General features: G+C 39.8%; 1 pseudogene; it reads right to left on the minus strand.

The window, feature by feature from the left end:
• Nucleotides 1-1,161: 1,161 nt before the first annotated feature.
• On the minus strand, nucleotides 1,162-22,255 carry LOC110323816 (annotated as a pseudogene).
• Nucleotides 22,256-22,643: the final 388 nt, after the last annotated feature.

The following is a 22,643-nucleotide window of genomic DNA, read 5'->3' on the forward strand; positions in this document are numbered from 1 at the left end:
CTACACACCTTAGTCTTATGTGGGAAGGCAGGACATACATGTTTGAAGGAAAACTCAAAGCTATGAGGTGTTGCGTAGAGAGAATTTTTTTTTCTCATGTGCTTCCCAAACCTGCTTCCATGATTTGAATATCTGTGATCACAGCCTAGCCTGATGCTAGAACATTGTTAAGGTCTTTCTACCATATATAAGCCATGGAACTACTTCAGCATCACGTACTTTCCCTGCCTTAGGGAATCTCTCTGCTTGTTGACTTCCAGGAGAACCATTCAGACAGAGCAAGATGAGGCAACCATAGATCTGCCAGTGGGGAGAGCCTTTATGGTCAGCAACTGATGCTTTCCCAGGGGCTAATTCTAACTCTTATTCATTTTTTCCTCATTTAGATAAATTACTTAAACAGGCCAGAGACAAGTATACATGTATGATGGGATGAGTGAAAGATGGAAATTAAACATATAGTTTCTATGATGTTATTTATGATTTAGATAGTGTCTTAGTTGGGGTTTCTATTCCTGCACAAACATCATGACCAAGAAGCAAGTTGGGGAGGAAAGGGTTTATTCCGCTCACATTTCCATACTGCTGTTGATCACCAAAGGTTGCAGGACTGGAACTCAAGCAGGTCAGAAAGCAGGAGCTGATGCAGAAGCCATGGAGGGATGTTCTTTGCTGGCTCACTTCCCTTGGCTTGCTCAGCTTGTTCTTATAGAATCCAAGACTACCAGCCCAGAGATGGTCCCACCCANAAGGGGCCTNTCCCCCTTGNTCACTAATTGAGGAAATGCCCCACAGCTGGATCTCATGGGGGCATTTCCCCAACTAAAGCTCCTTTCTCTGTGATAACTCCAGCTGTGTCAAGTTGACACAAAGCTAGCCAGTACAGATAGTATTTGTTCCCCAATTTCCTCTGACTCATATAAATGCTTTATGAAAAGAGTCATCATTTTCTGAACCTTTTAGAAAAAAATATTTGTCACTGAGCACATATGTGATTTGTCCACAGACAATATGGAGATAATAGTTTTCTAGGAACTGTATCCAATTCCTTAGAGGACATCTTTCTGTCTTTCCTCTGTTACCTTCAACCTTTCACCGCTGATGTGAGCAAGCACCAGTGCATGTAAGTTCTTCTTGTTCTTTCTCTTTCCTTCTTTGACATCACTGATGAGGGACAACGCAGATGTGGTAGCTGACTGGGGAAAGAGTGAGGCCATTTATGAACTCAGGCTCAGCTTCTCCTTGATTGGGGCCTTGAAAGTAAAGTTTTGCAGAAGAAGAGTGAAGATAATGAACATCTCAGACAAGGACAGTTGTTTTCTGGGGCAAGCTCACTTCCCTGCAGGAACAAAACAGAACTAGTCATTTTCTCAGCTGGTATAGTTGCTCCAGGGACTGGCATCTCAAGTACCTCCTTCAAGTCTTGAGGTGACCCCCCTTAAATTTGTATTCAATTTCTCATTTATATCTGTTATCTACCTTGGTTCTTCAGAGTACAGAATCTGGAATTTCTAAATTTCAAATCCAATAGCTTCATGGGCAAATAGTTCTTGGTTAGATCAGGGTGCAGAATGATAAAAATGGGTATCCAGGGGTGACAGAGAAATCCTGAAAGCTTTTGAAACTCAGTCAATATACATCACAGATACTATTGTCTGTTTTTCAGTGACAAAATTATTGATGCTTTTCAACCCATAAAAGGAAATCCAAACAAGTAAGCGTGTCACTAACGTCTTCCTGAAGTAAAAGTCCTCTTTCTCTTATGCCCACTTATCTTGTTGGTGTCAGTGATAATGATTTCCTCAGGGTGACTCTAAAAAGGAAACTGAATGGGGGAATTTAGGACATTGATGGGCCAGGGTAAGTGTAGAAGTGTCATTATCTGTCTGGATTCTTCTTGAGACAGATTAGACCTCACTATCTTATTCTCACTGAAATAAAGGCTGGAACTGTCCCCTAGACTGGCTAGAGAGGTCACATGGAATTAAGAACAAATCTACCTCCCAAACATCTCTACCATTCCTCCTGTATCTTCTTATATATGTGGCAAACTGCACTTAAAAATTTTCCAAAGTTACCACTCAATTATCCCCATAAAAGTCTGGGGAACATTAGATCTTCAGAGCCATAGAAGAAAAGAAGCTAATGTCTTTGTACCAAGAAGCAATGGCTTCAATATCACCTGAGATATTCTTCCTATAGGAGACAGTGGGAGAATTTGAATCCAAATATGTTCACAGTGCTTTTCTGTTAGTAGAGCCTAAGGAAGAAGAAAGGCTTACGAAAATCAAAGATCAAGCCTCTTTATTCCTCTTAGCTGATGGTCATTTGACAGAGAGGAAGTAAACTTCTTTTTTTTTAATTTTTTTATTTATTATTATTTTCTTTATTTACATTTCAAATGCTATCCCAAAAGTTCCCTATACCCCACTCCCGCCCCTGCTCCCCTACCCACCCACTCCCACTACTTGGCCCTGGCCTTCCCCTGTGCTGGGTCATATAAAGTTTACAAGACCAAGGGGCCTCTCTTTCCAATGATGGCTGATTAGGCCATCTTCTGCTACATATGCAGCTAGAGACATGAGCTCAGGGGTTACTGGTTAGTTCATGTTGTTGTTGCACCTACAGGGTTGCAGCCCCCTACAGCTGCTCCTTAGGTACTTTCTCTAGCTCCTCCATTGGGTGCCCTGTGTTCCATCCAATAGCTGACTGTGAGCATCCACTTCTGTGTTTGCCAGGCACTGGCATAGGGAAGTAAACTTCTTATACTGCCTGTATAGGAGAGAAGCTATGTATTAAGTTTTCACGTTGCTGGCCTTCATTTTATACATTTTTTTTTTTCAGGAGTTGGTTCATCCAAATTTATTGTGGGAAGTGAGACATGGGGAAAGGCAGATATCATTGTCAGTTTGATCCTGATTCATCATGAATGAATGCAGACTGCCAGGACCTCATGACTTTATAAAGTTAAAAAAAATCATAGGATAACTCTTGAAAACCAAGTAGCTGTCTCTTACAGAATGCTGAAAGGAAAACCAAAACCTGATGCCCAATTGGTAAGGAGTCACTGTTTTTGTTTGTTCAAGAGATACCTTGCAGACTTCACTAGCAAGTGGCTAGACTACAAATATGAGGTTTCACACAGATGAAAAATGTTAGCTAACCAGGACATTTTTACCAAAAGTTTTAGGCAAGTCACCTTTGAATTCTTCATCTCATATGACCATATGAAAGACTTCATTCCAGTCCACAAAAGGCCTTTAAAATCTCAGTCCCTCTAGAGAGGAAAGACTTCATTTTCTCTACCCCTCCACCTGTCTTTGAAGAGGATTTTTCTCTCGGTGAAATTTCTCCACCTGTAATAAAGGTAATTTTATTTTTATCTGTGAATTCTAGTTTCTCTTTTGGAGCGATTCCCTGCTGCTACCTGTTCTGAACGTTTTCTTGACTTTTAATTTCCTAATAGCACGCAATATAGGACACAGTAACAATGTCTGTTTTAAAAGTTTATGCATGTAAACTGATTCAACTTGAATTTCTCCCTAAGGTTTTGATGCCATTTTCCCCCCAAAAAATGCCTGCTTCAAGCCTTTTTTCCTGTAGTACCATACATGATCACCATAGAAATCTCTCTTTTGTACATTGCTCACACCTTCCTTTATTTTTAAGTGATATATAGTCACTATAAAATAGCAGAAAAGAAGCATAAAACATATTTCACTATAAGTATAGAAAAATATATAGTAACTATATATTTTGATAAAACATATATTTGAAAATAATATAGTTTGATATAATATATAGTCACTATAAAAAAAAAACATGAAGAAGATAATTAAAGCTGTTTTTGTTCCTGCAGTCAAAACAAAAAACATGAAGATGTGAACTCAGTTTTATTATGTGGATTTTCCTAAACATTGCAATAGACATTATGCATGGCTACTTTAAAGCTGATTTTCACCTTTATCTTTAACCATGAAATCAAATACTATTCCAAAACTAACCATGTACTCAGGCTTGTACTGTGCACTCTATCTTCCATGGACTGTTAAAGAAAGAAAACAGATATTATGGGAAAAGCTCTTCATGTAATTGCATGTCGCAATAACACTGCTGCTGTAATTTGTGTCTGTGTGGTACATGTGTCCACTCCTTTTATCTTTATCGTGTTACAGGTCTATGCCAGCTAATTTTATGTCAGTTTGACACATGCTAGATTCATTTAGGAAGAGGAAATCTCTATGGGAAAACACCAGTAAGGGGCAAGCCTTTTGTGTACTCGTAATTAGTAATAGATGTGGACAGGCTCAAACCATTACAAGTGGTGCCAGCCTTGGGTACATGATTCTGGTGTGTATAAGAAAGCAGGCTCAGCAAGCCTTGGAAAGCAGGTCTCCATGGTCTCAGCTTTAACTTCCACCTCCAGGTTTCTACCTTAAGTCCCTGCTCTGGCTTCTTTCAGTGATGATGTGTTTCTTCCGAGCTATAAGGAGAATAATCCCTTTCTTCACAAAGTTGTCTTTGGTCATGCTGACTCATCAAAAAAACCTAGAATACTAAGATAGAGAGATTGCTGACAGGTTTCTGTGGGAGATCTCACCATATGTTCTTCAGAGGATTGTGGACAGACTTGAAACTTTGACTAGAAAAGCCATTGAGTGTTCTCAGCTTGTTGAGGTGTTGTGAGGGCTTGGAAGAGAATCTTGAAAGCAATGCCACAATGGAGCCACAGTGGTGAAATTTCACAGGAGGTTTGAAAGTTTCTTAAAGATTCTTTCCCTCACCAAATACCAGATCAGGTTCTCCTCTCCCCCCAACTCTCTCCTCAAGCCCTGTCTACTTTCTCTCCCAGGTCTCTCCCTCCTACCCCACTTGTGATTGCTTTCTTCTGGTATTGTGTGAGGGAAAAGGACTGAAGTCCTGAGGGCCAGCAGAAAGCATGGAAACAGGCAAACCCAGGAAATAGGAGGTTGGGGCCCCCCCAGAATGTACCAGAGACCTGGGAGGTCAGACACGCCCATGATTCAAAGGGAGGGACCTTAGAAGAAATGCCAAACAGTAGGGAGAAGGAACTTATAGAGCCCACCTCCAGCAGAAGACAGGGCATCAAGTAAGGGAGAGGGGGTCATCCCATAGTTACCACTCTGACCCATAATTGTTCCTGTCTGAAAGAATTACAGGGATGGAAATGGAGAGGACCCTAAGGAAAAAGAAGGTCCAGCAACAGGCCCAAAGTGGGATACAGCTCAAGGGTGGTCCCAAGGCCTGACACTATTACTGAGGCTATGGAGCACTCACAAAAAGGGATCTATCATGACTGCCCCCTGAAAGACCCAACAAGCCACTGAAAGAATCAGATGCCGATATTTGCACCAAACCAATGGACAGAAAAGCAGCTGACTCATTGTTGAATTAGGGAAGGCTGAATGTTACTGAGGAGAAGGGCAATCCTGAAGGAGGACCAGCAATCTCAATTAATCTGGACCTCCAAGATCTCTCAAATACTGGACCACCAAACAGACTGCATGAAACAGCTGATATGAGTCCTCCCAACACATACAGTAGAGGACTTCCCTGTCTGTGTTCATTCAGAGATGATGCACCTAATCCTCAAGAGCCTGGAGGCAACAGGGAGTTTAGAGGTCAGGTGGGGTGGGAGCGGGAGTTGGGGTGGGGGCATCCAAGCATATGGGGGCATCTACTTACATGGGGGCATGTAAATAGATGGGGTGGGTGGGGAGGAGGTGTGGAATGTGGAGCAGTCAGAGGGTGGACAGAGTGAGAGGGGATAAAATATGGAGTGTAAAAAAATTTTAAAAAATTAAAAAAATTTAAAAATGATTTTTTCAGAGACATTCAGCATTTTAAATTAATAGTCTAGTTCTAGTCATCTAGTACTGAAGAATGTCCCTTTTTACTAGAAGAGTTGGTGCTAGTTAGCTGAGAGGACAGCAATGATTATGAAGAAACCAGCATCATTGAGGATCATAAATCTGGGGGTATTTCCTCATTGTTAGCCCACAGTACCTGTCATGCAGAGAGAGTCAAGACTATGTCCCATGTTGGCATCTGAACTTGGTAGTATAAGAGTCATCCAAGTATTAATGCCTTTGGAGGCATGAAGAGTCATGGAGAAAAGCTGAGGCTTGGCACCATGTGTTTAGTTTAGAGTCTGTAGAGAAAGTCACTGTAAAGGTACAGCCCTGAGGCAGCAGAGACTCCCAACCTATTGAACATGTGACAATCCCACAAAGACAGCAGCAGCTGGGAAGTGGAGCCAGCCTGACATGGGATACAGATTATTTGTTGAGTGTACAGGTCCTATGGAGCCAAGAAGATCATGGATCCCAGAAGTCTGGCATTGAGCTGTTGGACTTTGGTTTTGCTTTGATTTAAATATAAATATGTCCTGAATTTTTCCTTAAGATAATATAGTATAGGACTTAATTTTTATTTCACAGAAGCACAGTTGAGATGTTTTGGAATTTTAGAGAGGATTTTGATATTTCAGAGAAGCTTTAAATATTGAAACTTGAATTTTTAAAATAAGGCTGAAATTTAAAGTGATCAAATTTTTAGACTGTGCTATGTGACTTTTTAAAGATGGAATGTGTTATAATGTGATATAATATTAACATGAGCTCTTGGGAATAAAGAAGAAAGGAAAGGTTGTAGTTTAAGAGTGATAGCTTTGTGTGTCAGAATGACAACATATCAGTATTGTTGTCTACTTTTATGCCAGTTTAACAGAAAGTACAGTCATTGTGGAATAGGTAATCTCTATCCAGTCAATACCCCCACCAGATTGGCTTGTGAGGGAAGCCTGTGTTGTCTATTTTAAATCAGTGTTTGATGTGGGAGGGCTCATCTCATTGTGGGTGATGCCACCCCACAGCAGTTGGTCTTGAGGTGTATAAGCAAAACTAGTTGAACAAGTTATGAGGGGCAAGACTGTAAGCAATGCTCTTCTAAGGCCTCTACTTCAGTCCCTGATCCCCAGGTCCTTGATGTGCTTGAGTTCCAGTCTTGACTTCATTTAGTGTTTGAGTGTGACTAGAGAACTTTGAGCCAAAGAAAACCTGTGTGTCCCTAAGGTCATGGTGTTCTATCAAGAATCAGCTTCATTGGAGACCACTTTGGTATTGTGACTAGCCCTCTCGTTTTCAATCTTTCTAACTTGACAAACAAGCAAGGAGTCTGCTTCCTACCCAGTCTCCATGGCTGGGCAATTATGACAATCAGCCAGAGGGAACAAACATGCTCTAAAAGGACCAAAGAAGGAATAGTCAATTGTTGTTGAGGAAGGAAAGTTTGGCATACCATAAGCTGTCCTTAGCTTTAGTCTATAAATAGATATGCAAGGATCAGGAACTATTTTAGTTTGCCCCAATAATGCAATGGTAAAAATTTAGACAAAGTTTTTGTCTAAATTAATAAATAAATCTGATATTAAGAACAAAATATTATTTCTCTGCTTCAGACTCTTTATGTCAGGTATTTTGTTGTAATGATAGAAAGATTTGATTTAATACTATACTTGGGGAACAAGACTGAGATGCCCATCAGTCTGGTGTCATGCAAACCTGGGTGGGCAGACCACACTAGAGATGACCACTGCCCAATGCCACATGGCATTGGTGGGGCACAGCACACAGGAGACCACTCTATAGATTACCCCAGACACTCGGATATACCAGTGGCCATTTAAGATGAATAAGTAAGTAGTGAAGAGATGGAAGAGAAAGAGAAGCAGAAGCATGTGTGCACAATGAAGAAAGGGAGAACTGGAGACTCAAGTCTAGTGATGAACAGACTGATGTGAGTGGCAGGTGATGTCACCTAAGGTCATGGTGTTACCATGCCTGTACTGCCACTGAGGGCCATGTCTGGATTGGTGACCCTGCAGCAGGGAGAGTAGGTTGTTGTTACCAAAGGCCAGACAGTCTTCACTAGTCTGGGCTACTGCCTGGGGGGACATGCTGACGTGGGAAAGCTCTGCAGAATTGGCTCCACCTCTCACCAGGATATTGTATGAGACCTCGTCCCACAGGTATGAGAACAGGAAAGCTGATCCTACTTCTTGCTTGCTGCAGTAATCAGGAAAGCTCCTCTCAACCCCCATGCCCACCCCCCCCATGCAAATGTTGCACAGGTAGCACAATAGATCTGCTCTCCTTAGTCCCTGCTGTCTACAATAGGCTGAATACATGGCTCCAAGGTCATGAGAACGGGAGAGATGGCCCTGCCCCTGACCTGTTATAACAATCAGGAAAGTTCCTCCCCTGACCTTCCTTACTGAAGAACTATAAACTATAAGATGAAATAAACCCTGTCTTCCCCAAGTTACTTGTCATCATGGTGTTCATCATAGCAATAGAAAGTAAACTAAGACAGTGCACTTGTTAATAAAATCTGTACTTAAATGATGTAACATAATTTCAATAACAAGACACCAGTGAATCATTGCTTGCTTTCTTCTTATCGTCTAAAGCTAATGAAAATGAGGGGGGGGGAGCTATACACCAGGAGAAAAGGAAGTACCTATAGGGAAGACACTTTTAAGATCTAAAGACAAATCATCTATCACAGATTCTCTTCTCTCAAAGTGCTGATTCTCAGTCTAAAGGCATTGGTAGGGATGACAAGATGGAGTAGTGGTTATCACCGTCACCAGAGAATTACAACATTAGTTCAATATGTTGGAACCACAGAGTTGAAGGGAAGAGTCTACTCTTGCATGTTGTCTTTTGATTAAAAATTCACATTATATGTGCGAACCATTCCCCCCAAGGAAATAAGTGTTAAAAGTATGAGCACCTGAAGATTGCTCCAACCATCACTGTAGCAAACATGGGGGGGGGGTTGCTCCAACCATCACTGTAGCAAACTTGGGGGGGGGCTCAGAATTTTTCATCATAACCATGAAGCAGAAAAAGTTTCAGCACTGTGGCTTAAGGTATGTGCTATGATAAAAATCTGAGACTATTCTCTGCAGAAATATTGGAAGGAATTCCTCCACTTTATACCCTCTACTTTGTAAGAAACGATTTATGATGGGTGACGTCCTTTATCCTCTTACCATGCATAAGTGTTAAAAGGATTTTAAAAGGGTAGATAATACTTATTGAAAGAATTGCCTTGTCCAGGTGCCATTTAAAACTGTTGTTTCCTGTTCTCATCGTGTTAAGTAGGGAACCTTTCTCCATAGCCTCATCCAGTGTCCTTACTATTACACAGATCTATTTCTGAGTAAAAGATAAGAAAGCATCTCCTTAATATAACTTTGATCATTTGAAAACTCTAGAAATATGATCGCCCGCCAGATTTCTTTGTGAAGAAAAGACACCATTTGGCTCCATCTTCTCCATGTTGGAGAAAATAGAGCCAGAGAGAAGCAAGGGTGATCTGAAGCAGTCCCTGTTCACAGCAAGAGTGAGATGGAGCCACAGGCAGGGCCACATGGCAAGGATACAATTAAAGCAGAGGTCTACAGGATGAAGAGGGTAGAAGAGCTAAGGAGGAGCTTTGAACTCTCTGTTCATAACAACTCACCCATTGAGAATAGCAGAAAGAATTCTCGCCTTAAACTGTCCGTGCTCCAACAAATGCTCTGGATTGACCACATCTGGAGTGGCCCACTCTTTCAGATCCCTGTGTAGCCAGTGAAATTGGTTAGGACTATGGTTCCCTAAAGAAGGCAGCCAAGTGCAATATGGGACATACTCAGTTAGATTAGCAGGGGTAATGACTCTCACCCTCCAATGTCTGAGATTTTTGTCCTAAATGTCCTAAACTTTTTCAGTCTTACCAATTCACTTCCCCACTGTCATTTGAACATATATCATTATGTGTCCTTTATACGTGCTATCTTTCCATAATGGATTGCAATACTCTCGTAGGAATTTTTATCAGCAGAGTTAGGCTACTATTTGTTATCAAATATTTCTACTTAACAGGCAGAGGTTAATAAATGTATTTCTAGGGAAGGATCTGTGACTACCCAAGGGATGATGAGGAGTTTGTTGTTCACCATGATCAGTTCCATGGTTATATCACCTCTGCTTCTCTGTTCTGTTTCATCCAGTGTTAAGGCGACAACACCCAGCCCCACCAAAGTTAGTCAAACATAAATGCATGCATCCCAAGGCATTCCTGTCTATGCAGGTACTTATATGGTCCCTAGTTATGAGACTTTTTCTTCATGGTGTCTTTCCAACACGAAAGCTGCACCATTCCTTAAATCTGGATTCTATTGCTGCCTTTCCAGTTTATCACTTCGACCTCTGTGACCTTTTTACCTTCTTTTCCTGGACTCATGCAGTTACTTTCTAGCTTTGAGTTGGTAGCACAGCCTGGAAGCTGGGTGGGTTTGCCAGGTGACTGCTTCATCGCTCCACATTCACTTCTCATACCTGGTAAATAGGTTCCTCATACTCTTAATGCAAAAGTTTTTGCTATGTTCCACCAGAGTCAGTGTTCACCTATAGCTAGGATCCTGCTATAGTAACATTCTTGTAGGCTTTCAACTAGACAATGTTTCAATACTATCTTTCTTATTGTGTGTGTTTCTCTTCCTGTACACACATAGCTAATTCTCAATGCCCCTTTAACTTTCATCTCCAACAGCTCTTCCTTCTAAAGCTCAGCACAATTTCTTTCCAGGTCAAACCTCTCACTCCCCATTGTCATCATGCACAAGGCATCAGAGTATTTCCTTCTTGGAAGTTCTCATGGCTTATAAGTAGATATTCTATGTTATAGTTTCCCTCTAAGTCCAAACCAACATGTTCAGAAGTTCAACAAATATTGGCTTGATTAATAAAGAGTAGCTTAATTTCTGAGTGCAGTGCCATGCAAATATAATCTCATTTTATCCCCATTTGGATCCTATGAAGTGGGTTGAATAAAGACCCTGAAGCTTGAACGGTTTGGTAATATGTTCCCATAGTGGCAGAAAGTGAAGTCATCACTGGAACCAGGCCTTTCTGCTGTCAAGTCCACTGTTTACATCCTGTGTTGCACATAGCCATTTAGATTCTTTACATCCTGTGTTGCACATAGCCATTTAGATTCCTAAATACTCAGAAAGGTGTTAGAGCTGATGTTAAAAGTTTGTGGATGAAGTTTCATTGGCTTCTTGGATATAAATGAACAGGTAGGAAAACTGAAAACAGCAGTAGGAGAATCCAGACCTAATGAGCTTCTCAGTGACAAGAGAAGAGTGGACACAGTGGTTGTTCCTCGGCCTCTGCAGAGAAAGTGGCTGTGCTGTGATAGGTAGACAAACTCTTCTAGCTCTGATCCTGGAGAGTATTCCCAAGAACAATATAATTGAGTCTTAGAAAATAATTATAGATCCCCAGAGAACAATCAGTTATAGCAAGAATAGATCTGCAATTCTATGAAGTAGAGAGGGGATGACAGTGGCCAGGAAAGATGAGTCGTCATGTGATCAGCATCCAGTCTGTAAAGACAGGGAGTTGAACATGGAATCATGGAGTAAAATGGAAAAGAGTTACTTTAATGTCAAATAAAGCAAATCCTGTGGATGGATTAGGAGTATGACTTCTCAGACCAGGGTTGGTTTTAGATCCCATCTCTTCTTACTTTGTAGTAAAGAAAACATGAATTTCTTTTCTCTGAGCCTCTGCTGTCCAACTTAGAAAATGGAAGCTGAAAGCAAAATTTTTTCACTCTGAAAAAGGAATAAGAAGTTTTGAAAGAGATAACAGTCTATAGAACATTATGGTTGCTTGGTAGCTCCCTTCTTATCATCTCTTATAATTAAGAAGTTTGGACTGTCTTTGCTTGCAGTTCTTCGGGACTATAAGTCAAAGCTGGAAATATGCCCCTGGTGATACTGTTAGAAACACTAGTCTCATTATGGTGTGTGCCCATGTGCCTCAAATGTGTTCTTAAAATTCTAATTTTTAAAGATTGTAAAGGATTTCCTACAGTCATCATGGCATGCCCTTACCTGTAAAACTTATTTAAGTGACAATGTCTGATAGTGAATTGTTGCCAGCTAGACTCTCACATTAACAAAAGAAAATGATAAAAATTTCCAAGAAAATAAAGCTAGGTTTTTCATAAATATGCTTGATCAAAACAGCTTACAACATCACTTCAAACAGCTTGCGTGAATGTCCACTTAGACACATGGAGGGTTTTATCAAAATTTTCTCTCACCTATTAAAATTATTTCCTAGTATGTGAACACCCATAACCTTTAAAAGTTAATTTGTGAACTTGATGTCCAAATGTACTGGGGTATCTGGTAATGCATAGTTACCTGTGGCAGGTGAAATCGAGCAAACTTAGTGTCAATTGTTACTTTCCTGGGAATATTCAAGGGGATGATGTTGCCCAGGCTTTGTACCTCATGGATGACAGCATTAGTGTAAGGCATAGAGTCTTGGTCAGCAAGGCTCACCTTCCTTCCACAGTCAATCACTGTCTATTTCACTCTGTTATTTTTCTGGAATAAAGAAGGAAAATCTAGTAAGTTTTATGTTGTTCTATTTTCATCTTGGTGTTTAATCAAGTGTTTTTCTAAAACTACTAAGTAGATGTTATAGTACATTAATGAATTTTTAGTCCCAATTTGAAAAAACAGAGAAAAGTTTCTCTACCATTGCCTGATAATCTTCTAGAACTAGTATGAAGAAAAGATGAAATGGGCCACATGCCTTAAACCAGGAGAGACAGGGACATTGAGCAAAGTATAGCAACAGAGGCATCCTGGGTCTCTGAAAGAAAATGTCAATAATTCCCAACTCAGAAAAATCCCAGAGGAATCTAAAATGTCTCAGGTTCTCAGAACCTGAGAAAATTCTTCCAGATTAGGGAGAATCTAGAGCAGTGAATTCTTGGTACAGGGAAAACATGTCTTAAGGTAATTTTAGGTAAGAATAAAGGCATTGCAAAGAGAAGAAATGTAATGAAGCAATACTGCATGCAAGACTGGTGAGTGCAGTGGTTTGAATAGTTATGACTCACAAAGACTCCAAAGATTCGTATGTATTAATCCTTGCTTCACAGGGAGTGACATTGTTAGGAGGTGTAGCCTTGCTGTAGCAAGTGTGTAACTCTTGGGCAGGGCTCTAAGATCTCTTATGCGCAAACTGTGCCCAGTGTTGATCAAGATGGAGAACTCTCAGTTCCTCCTTCAGCACAATGTCTGTCTGTACACCACCATGTGTCACCATAGTGATAATGGACTAAAATTTTGAAACTGCAAGCTACGAAATATTTTCCCTCTATAGCACTCATCTCGGTCATAGTGCTTCTTCACAGCAATAGAAACCTAAACTAAGACAGTGGGATTGAGACTCTAAGTCAGAGAGGTGACATCCCAAGATGTCAGATAGCAAACTTGGAATGGTACACAGTATCAAGGAGACAAATGGCAACACACAGTCAAAAGTCAGGGGGGCATCAGTGGATGCTCATGGGGCAATGGTAGTCTCAACTGGAATCACTGTTTCACTTGACTCCTGTTTTCACCTAGACTCCAAGCTTATTAAGGGAGCAGTTCCTCTACTCTGTGTACACAGGCCCACCATGGTCCTGACAAAATATCTGCAGGGTGTGTATATTCCTAAGTGCACATCACCTCACAGTTGTTCCATATTTTCCCATTCCACAATTATATATTTACAGCACCATCTAAGACATAGTGTACTGGCTAGTTTTGTGTCAACTTGACAAAGGCTGGAGTTATCACAGAGAATTGCAGCTTCAGTTGGGGAAATGCCTCCATAAGTTCCAGCTGCAAGGCATTTTCTCAATTAGTGATCAAGTGGGGAGGTCCCATTGTAGATGGTGTCATCTCTGGGCTGGTAGTCTTGGTTCTATAAGAGATCAGGCAGAGCAAGCCAGAGGAAGCAAGCCAGTAAAGCACATCCTTCCATGGCCTCTGCATCAGCTCCTGCTTCCTGACCTGCTTGAGTTCCAGTCCTGAATCTTTTGGTGATCAACAGCAGTATGGAAATGTAACCCGAATAAACCCTTCCCCCCCCCCCAACTTGCTTCTTGGTCATGATGTTTTGTGCAGGAGTAGAAACCCTGACTAAGACACATAGGTTCCAGGAAGACAATTCCACCTGGCCTGGGTGGAACCACATGCCTTGTACTTCTGGATTGAGGGTCATGTAGAGCAGAGTCAAGCACAGTGTAGTAGATGTTGTCTCTGTTCCCACAAGAAAGAGACTCAGAGTGCTAAAGATGAGATTTTTTTTTCATTGAAACTTGTTGTATTTTCTGGATACTGGAAAAGACAGTATATACTCATTCTTGCTGAGCATTTGTGTCTCTAATACAAAAGATCTTCAACATGGGAAGTGAACGTAAAAGAAAACAACCAAAGGAAAAATGATCCTTTGTATGACTTCAGGAAGCAGAGGTACCACAAGAATACCGTGTTTTTATACTTACAAATTCTTGAGAAGTAATTAGAGTGGAAAGAGGATATGACTTTGATACACTTAGATTCCAATGTCAAAACTATCACATCTAAATGTCTGACAAAGGGAAAGTCACTTTATATTTTCATTCTTCAGATGGATGTCTTATAATGGGATTAAGACACATTAATTGAGAGGACATTTTGAATCTCATGGGCAACGAAGCCATCAGTGTATTAAATTTTTTGGTTCTAATCTCTGTTTTTGTTGATTATGTCTTATTAAATCCCATCATCTTTACTCTGCCTCCAGAAACTTCAATTTGTTAATATCATTTTACACATACCTAAACACCGTATGGCCAGCATCATCTCCTATGAGGAAATAACATGTTTACAGATAATTATGCCAAAACGAAGGAGGAAGAGAGTATAAAAAAAATCACCTTTTTTCCACTATAAGAAGAGGCATACAAACTCCATATGTCAAAGAATACAATGTTGATTCAAGGTATAATTTATCCAGTAGACTACTGATCTAAAAACTATATCCAGTTTGGGTGTATGATTGGATCCTATCTAGAAGGATAGATAGTGGTAGTGGGGGAAAAGAAGAAGGTAAAAAAATCTCATCTCAACCTTGGGGGTAAATATTAGTACTAAATTTAACATTTCTTAGATTTTCCAGTTAGTTCTGAGGGGGGATGAATAACTGGTGTCAGGTACAACTTACAGTGAAATAGAATTCTATAGCTTAATTGCTACTTTTGCCCTTTGTATAGTACTTCAGTTAGGGACAAGAGATAGGGACTTTACAAGAAAAAGTTAGTAGCTTAACATTTTCAATGCTGTACACCAAGCATCATTACACTCTGGCCTTTTTTTCCCTAGGTCTGCAGCATTCTTGAGTTGATGCTACTCCAAACAAATAAAATACTGGCCATATACTTACTAATCTTTGATAGACTAAATAATGATTCACCAATATATCTACATTCACTATTAGAACACATGCTCATTATATATTTTGTCAAAAGAGACTTTTACAGATATGACTAATATAAGGATTTTGAAATTAGAATACATAATCTAGACAAATTGCCCTGTTTTAATTAATTAAGGAGTGTTTAAAGTGGTAATTCTCAACTTGTGGGTTGTGACCTCTTTGGTTATTGAATGACTCTTTCACAGGGTTCCCCCCAAGTCCACCAGATAAACAACAGATATTTATGTTAAGATTCATAACTAAAAAATTTATATTGAAGAAGTAGTAACAAAAATAATTTTATGCTTGGGGTGGTCACTAAAAATGAGGAATGGGTGGTATCATGAGGAATGTTGAGAAACATGGTTTTAGAATAGGGATGGGGTCAGATTCAGAGGGAAATTATGAAAAGACAAATAGAGAGGTCAGCACTAGCATGATCCTTGAGGAAACACTCACAAGCTTAGGGATGTAGATGCATTCTGGATACTGAAAGAGTCCTGAAGATGGGGCCTCCAGTGAGTTGTCTAAAGTAGCTAGCACTTTACACACACACACATAGTATGCTGCAAACATAGAAAACCTTATTGTAGAGTTTTGTTTTGCAGAATTGTAAATAAACAAATCACATGTGCTCTTTCCAAACATCAAGTTGTGGTTCCTTGTTGAATCTGGTAGAAATTATTAAACCCATAATAATTCTGTAAGAAGACACAGATGTACACAGGAAGCATCTTCCTTACCCTTTGCATTTCCATTAGGAAAGCATCCATGAAGTCTCTCAGCGCATAGGGGGGTCCAGTCTTTCTGGTGTTTCTTGATAATATGAGAAACAAACAAATTCAGTTCTTCCCAGTTCCTGAAAAATTTTCTGATGCAGTCCAGGAAGATATTTCATTATCTATGGAAAGCCATTGTATAGCTGGTTGGGGAAAAAAGACAATCATGGAGATGCCATGACATCAATCTCCATGTTGTAAGACTGTCAGGTTTTAACCTCATTTCTCACAGTGAAACTGTGGACCACCCTGAACTATATTTTCTCTCTGAACTTCACAGTGAACACTTCATTTCCTCCAGGGGGAAAGATACTGTCTCATATCCCTTCTTGCGATCTGGACTGCTTGCTCCATGGTACATGCCACCTCCTCTCCTACTTGGAGGCTGAGATTGAATGCAGCATGTTTCTACTTTTAAACCGATGACCAGACTGTAACCTCAAGGACTTACAGAGAAAATATGTATCAGTTTAAAACCATGGCTTCATCACTGACTCAATCTTACAATGCATTTCCTGTCATGCTCGTACCAAGTCCTCTTACTGTAGGTTTTACTCAACTGGTCCTTGAGTAATCATTCCATTTTTTTTCTGTCACTGCTACTTGCTATGATTCAGACACTGTTCCTCTGTGCTTGCATCTGATTTTAAACATTTGCAGTTGTAACTCATTGTGCCCAGAAAGCTCTCCTATAAAGTCCTGTTTTCATGGAGCTTCTGTTAAGTGCTCCCTCTTTGGAACTGTCTTCCTGATGATCCTCCAAGTGTCAGCTGTCTTTTCACCCTCTCTCTGTTCCCCTGCCATGATTTATTTTCCTCAGGGAAATCATCAGAAACAAGTGTACAGTGAGACAAAAACTCAGTTTTTTAATGATTTGAGCAAAAATAAGTATTATAAGTTTATCTGACAAATTCCTTCCATAAACTGAGATAAGTTCGTAGCATGTGAGAAATGAAACACGTTGATCTTGGTTAACCTCCTCTACTGTCTGATTGCTCATTCATCATTCAACTTGTTCCAAACCCAACACATCCAGAACAAGTGGCCATTATAAACATCTTCCCAATCAGTATCAGAATCAAGTAAGTATATTTTCTTTTCATTTAGATTGTGTTTTCTTTCAACTAGCCATTTATCACCCCAAAGAGAAACCTATGGAAGTTATAAGCCTGGTCTTAGATGCTCGTTCAACCCTTTCATTTCTGCACACTAATTAAATAATGTTGAAAATATCATCCTGAGTGAGGTAACCCAGTCACAAAAGAACACACATGGTAACATTCTATGTACTCACTGATAAGTAGATATTAGCCTAAAAGAAGCCTGGAATAGCCAGGATACAAGTCACAGACCAAATGAAACCCAAGAAGAAAGAAGATCACACTAAACTGTGGATGCTTCAGTCTTACTCAGAAGGGGGAAGAAAATAATCTCTGGGGAGTAGAGGGAGGGAGGGAGGAGAGGGAGGGAAAAGGGGGGCAGTTCAGATATGCGAGGAGATGGTGGAGAAATACAGAGGGTCAGAAATTTGAAAGTAGATGTGTAGCAGTGGTGGAGGGGGAAGTAAAGGTAGACACTAGAAAGTTCCAGTTGCCAGAGACACAGAAGTTTCCAGGACCCAACAGGGAGGACATTAGCCAAAATAACCAACAAAGGAGAGATAGAACCTGTAGAGACCATATCCAGTGGATATGCACATCCCACAGTTGAGGGATGGGTCACTCAGTCACCTCAAAAATATTAATCCAGAATTCCTCCTGTCAAAAGAAAATGCAGGGACAAAGAGTCAAGCAGAGACTGAAGGAAAGGCCATCCAGAGACTGCCCCACCTAAAGATTCATCCTATCTGCAGATACCAAACACAGACACAATTGCTGATGACAAGAAATGCTTACTGACAGGAGCCTGGTTTAGCTGTTCCCAGAGAGGCTCTGCCAGAGCCTGACCAATACTGATGAGGATGTATGCAGCCAAACAGAGGACTGAGCACGGGGACCCCAATGAGAAGTTAGGACAAGGACTATAGAAGCCAAAGTGGTTTGCAGCCCCTTAAGAAGAACAACAATATCAACCCTTAGGAAGAAAACCAATATCAACCAACCAGACCATCCAAACTCCCAGGTACTAAACCACCAACCAAATAGTACACATGGGGGGGGGGCGGGACCCATGGCTCCAGCTGACTATGTAGCAGAGCATTGCCTTATTGGGCACTACTGAAAGGAGAGCCCCTTAGTCCTGTGGAGGCTCGATAATCCAGTGTAGGAGAATGCTAGGGTGCTGAAGCAGGAGTGGGTGAGCAGGTGTGGGAGCACCCTCATAGGGGCAGGGGAAGGGGGTAGAGGATAGGGGTCTTGGGGAGGGGAAAGTGGTAAGGGGTTAACATTTGAAATGTAAATAAATAAAATAACCAATAGAAAATTTAAAAATGTTTTAAGATAAAACTAAATTAACAAAAATGTTCATGGTCTAATTATATATAAAAATTTTAAATGAAAAATATTGAATAATATTAAGTCAGATATGGAGAAAAATAGAAACCAAAAATTCATTGTGTGTCAGTTCTCATGTGTCCAAGATTTTGATAAAAGCACAAATAAAACATTTGTGTTTGTTTTCAATAGACTTTATTTTATGGTTTATTGGCATCCATCTTGGAGCACCCTAGCCATTTGTCTCTGAGTGTAGTTCCTATTATACTGATAAGTTTCAAGTAACCCTGACTCAGCGACTCATCCATCTTAAAATGAACAGTCATGACCATCTACTTTTTACGATATGGCGATATGGCTAACACCTTTTTTGGCTTCAGTAACCTACTTATGCAAATATTCCCCATCACCTTGACTACCTAATCTTGAAGAGTAAACCAACTCTTGAATTGCTTATGTAAATATCCAAAGTCTTCTTATGGTTTTGCTTTCTAAAATTCTTCTCTCACTCCCATTCCCACAGCAGACTCATGTTTGTCTGAGAAAGTGTGGTCCTTCAAGTAGTAATGAATACATCTTTTAATTGTAATTGGATTAGTCTATAGTCTTTTCCTAGGGTTCAGGACCATAATAAAGTATGCAAAGATGATCAGACTAGATAAAAAATGACACCAAGTTTATGATGTTTCAAAAAGAAAAATGGAATATATAAAGTTGCTGCCCGTGTTCCACGGTGTCAGCTCTCAATTCTTGTCAGAGAGAGAAAACTGTCTATTTGCAGTAGATGATTATTAAACTAGACAGTAACTGGCCAGGATAAAAAGGATAAAAAAATAAATAAATAAACATGCTCAGCCCTGAAAAGCTCACACACATCACAATTTCTCTTCTGAAGGCTCTGGGATCATTACAGCAGGAGAACAGAGAGAGCCAGAGATAGGAGATGATTCCAAGGAAAGCAGTTTCTTTCAGACATAAGAAAACAACTATATGCTGAAACTCACAGTGGTTGTAACAGCATGCTCAAGGCCTGTTTATATACAAGCTAGACCAAATTCGGTCATGGAGAAGGGAGGGAGGGACAAACTTCTAACCCTAAGGAAAGAGGTACTGGCAAAGTATAAACAAACAAACAGAAGAAAAGAATGCAATGCGAAGGCAGGTGGATATTGAAAGAGGTAGGGGATGATCTGGGAGGAGTTTAGGGATGATGTGAATGTGATCAAAACATACCATAAGTTTCAAAAAGCTAAAAAAATATAAAAAAATAAAAAGACCATAAAGACATAGAATTTAAATAAAAAATTACTACTAGGAAATCTAAGGAGGATTGTTTAAATGACACAGATTACTCCTTAGGGGAATTTTTTTAATTAGTTAATTAGTTAACTAATTAATTTTACAGCCTGAATACAGTGTCCCCTCCCTCTTCTTATTCCAGTACCTTCCCCTAACTCCCCTATTTTTGCCTCCTTATCAATCTACTCCTCCTCTATTTGGGCTAAAATATTAATAGACATAAGGACTACATGAAGGAAATTTGTATGTGTCTAGTAATTTGGTTTTAAATAACATAGAGTAAACATTTCTCAGGAATAATAGAAGCAGTAGTAAACAGTATCCACTGTATACTCTGGCCAGAACCATACAGCAAGAGGGAAAATAATTAAAGGCATAAGAACTGGAAATGAAAAAAAAAAAAAAAGAAGAAGAAGAAGAACTGGAAATGCGGTGCTAGATGTTGTTGGTAATGGACTTGCTGCATGACCATTAGAACTTGAGTTCAGATTCCTGACCCCCTTGAGAAATGCCAAGTGTAGCGGTGTGTGCCTCTAATGCTAATAGCTGGCCATTCTAGTGGATTTGGTGAGATGCAGTTTCAATGTGAAACTGTGCTTAAAAAAAATAAGATGTAGAGTGACTGAGAGATAAATATTAAGTAGAATTTGTCCTCTGCACTCAGGTGCACATATGTACCTGCACACACACACAAATATGTGCATACAGAGATATAGAGGCACAAGCATACAGACAATCATGCATACACATATGCAAAAAATTGAAGGTGATGAAAGATGTTACCCTTCATTTACATATAATATATTTGTCTAAGAAATTAGTCACATAGTATTTATAACATTAATATGAGTTTGTCAAAGTAGATTAAAACATCATTAAGCCAGTCTAATAGCAAAGACACAGTAAAGAATCAAATGTCACCAATTTGAATCTTCCAAAGACCTAGACTTAGTCAATAATTTGTATCAATAATTGTCAACATCACTAAAATTGATAATAACAATTATCATTATATAAAAGGTGCATAGCTACAAATATATACATATAATTATTGCTTTGCATGAAGGTTAGAAATGCTTACCATAATAATACTTAATTTGCAGAATTCTATAGTCTATAGACTGATTATAAGGATTTGAATTGAATTCACATTTAAAAGGTGAAATTTTAGATTTCTAAAAGCAAAAAACTATATTGAAGACTCTATATCTAGTACCAGTTTTATGATTCCCGACCAAGTCAGAGGAAATGACTCTTCCTTCTGCTTACCTGGCCCATCACTGAATCCTGCAAATATTTGGTCTCATCTAGTAACTTTGGCAGCTCCTGAAAGTGGCAGGCCTCATTCTCAAAGCGCTCCCCAAAGGTGACAGAGCAAATGATATTGGAAACAGCATTGTTGATCTTCACATGAGGATTAAAAGGCTGTCCTGGAGGTGGGGTGGGGAGGAGATAATTCTTTCAGATTTATTGGTTTGTTTCTATTCTCTGTAGAGATTTAACTCTACATGACATAAAACATGCATTAAAGAAGAAGTACATGAGAGGCTGGAGGGATAGTATTCTACATGGGGCTGGCGTGCATCAAGAACTTTTCCAGTACCTGGCAAGTCAGATACATGACTGAGTTTTAAATTCAGTAATAACCTCATGGGGTACAAGATTGAATAACATAAGAAAGAGCTATCATAAGCATCCTTTATGCTCACTGACTGTAGTTTCAACATGACCTACTGTGGGATTCTCCTACCTCCAGAATTCCCCAGCAATGAAGAACATACTGGTTTCAGACACACAGGTGCACACATTGCACACAGAGAAAGTTATGAGATCTATGTGTAATGTGTATTTGGCACACACCTGTGGTAAGGTGAAGAACAAGAGCAGAGTGAATCTCCAATCCCCAATCAACTTTTTTTCTCAACACAAACAGACCTTGCTTTTAGATAACTGTTGTTCTTTAATTAACCTTATACCTATCTAAATCTTCCTAGTTCCTCTCAAGAACACTCAATCAGACTACAGATAAATATTCTTGCCAAGCAACAACCTAAGTTTTCTTGTCTATTGACTATCCCTAAGGCTGGAATCTCTTGCCCTTTTCCTGGGATATCTCCCCATTTCCCTGGTCTTGGAAATCTTTTCTACTGCAACAACTACAAACCTAAAAAGTTTCCAATGTGCCTCCAAGATAATTTTCTTTTTCCTAAACTTCTTAACTTTACCTCTGTCTCTAGTCTCTGTACCAACAGATTTCAAATCAACTACAGACTGCTATGGCAGCTACAGCTGTTTCCCTGGAATCTACCTGCTGGTCCAACCTCAGACTATATTTCTTTACCTTCAGATCCTTCATATTCTTAACGTTGACTGACACAGCCTACCTTTTCAAACTTGACTAGCAGTCAACTTCTTTGACTTTCTTATGAATCATTTCCCAATGTCAGCAGGAAGCAGCCAGAGAGAGTGATGCCTACTTACCCAAATGTAAAACAAAAAGGTGGAAATAAGGGAACTCTTGCTGGCTCCTATGTGGGAAGCATGGTCCTGGCAGACCTGGATCTTCCCTCCCATTCCCTGTGCCTTGCTAAAAACCATTAGATTACATTCCTAAAGTTAGCCACCAAGATCTATTCACTCATTTGGTCACTTTCTCCTCCTAAATCTGAATACCAAGGGTTGACTTGTACTGAAGTTCAATAATCAAAAGTCCCTGTTTGTCTCTCCTAATTAAAATCTATTTC

The sequence above is a fragment of the Mus pahari genome, chromosome 6 (genome assembly GCF_900095145.1).
Source record: "Mus pahari chromosome 6, PAHARI_EIJ_v1.1, whole genome shotgun sequence".
Taxonomy (NCBI): Eukaryota; Metazoa; Chordata; class Mammalia; order Rodentia; family Muridae; genus Mus; species Mus pahari.